A 1,345-nucleotide genomic window follows, 5' to 3' on the forward strand; every position below is an offset into this window, starting at 1 on the left:
AGTAAATCATAAAAAATGTCATAGTATAGTAAGGCATAAAAAATGTCATAGTTTAGTAAATCATACAAAATGTCATAATAAATCATAAAAAATGTCATAGTATAGTAAGGCATAAAAAATGTCATAGTTTAGTAATCCATAAAAAATGTCATAATAAATCATAAAAAATGCCATAGTATAGTAAGGCATAAAAAATGTCATAGTTTAGTAAATCATAAAAAATGTCACAATAAATCATAAAAATGTCATAGTATAGTAAGGCATAAAAAATGTCACAGTTTAGTAAGGCATAAGAAATGTCATAGTATATAATAAGGCACAAAAAATTTCATAGTTTATTAAATCATACAAAATGTCATAGTTTAGTAATCCATAAAAAATGTCATAATAAATCATAAAAAATGCCATAGTATAGTAAGGCATAAAAAATGTCATAGTTTAGTAAATCATAAAAAATGTCACAATAAATCATAAAAAATGTCATAGTATAGTAAGGCATAAAAAATGTCATAGTTTAGTAATCCATAAAAAATGTCATAATAAATCATAAAAAATGTCATAGTATAGTAAGTCATAAAAAATGTCATAGTTTAGTAAATCATACAAAATGTCATAAAAATCATAAAAATGTCATAGTATAGTAAGGCATAAAAAATGTCATAGTTTAGAAAATCATAAAAAATGTCATAGTATAGTAAGGTATAAAAAATGTCATATTTTAGGAAATCATAAAAAATGTCATAATAAATCATAAAAAATGTCATAGTATAGTAAGGCATAAAAAATGTCATAGTTTAGTAAATCACAAAAAATGTCATAATAAATCATAAAAAATGTCATAGTATAGTAAGGCATAAAAAATGTCATAGTATAGTAGCGCATAAAAAAATGTCATAGTTTAGTAAATCATAAAAAATGTCATAATAAATCATAAAAAATGTCATAATAAATCATAAAAAATGTCATAGTATAGTAAGGCATAAAATATGTCATAGTTTAGAAAATTATAAAAATTTCATAGTATAGTAAGGCATAAAATATGTCATAGTTTAGAAAATTATAAAAATTTCATAGTATAGTAAGGCATAAAATATGTCATAGTTTAGAAAATTATAAAAATGTCATAGTATAGTAAGGCATAAGAAATGTCATAGTATAGTAAGGCATAAGAAATGTCATAGTATATAATAAGGCACAAAAAATTTCATAGTTTAGTAAATCATACAAAATGTCATAATAAATCATAAAAAATGTCATAGTATAGTAAGGCATAAAAAATGTCATAGTATAGTAAATCATAAAAAGTGTCACAATAAATCATAAGAAATGTCATAGTATAGTAAGG

Source organism: Seriola lalandi, unplaced genomic scaffold, assembly GCF_002814215.2.
Source record: "Seriola lalandi dorsalis isolate HSWRI2012SDOR001 ecotype SW California unplaced genomic scaffold, Sedor1 jcf7180002054657, whole genome shotgun sequence".
NCBI classification, from domain to species: domain Eukaryota; kingdom Metazoa; phylum Chordata; class Actinopteri; order Carangiformes; family Carangidae; genus Seriola; species Seriola lalandi.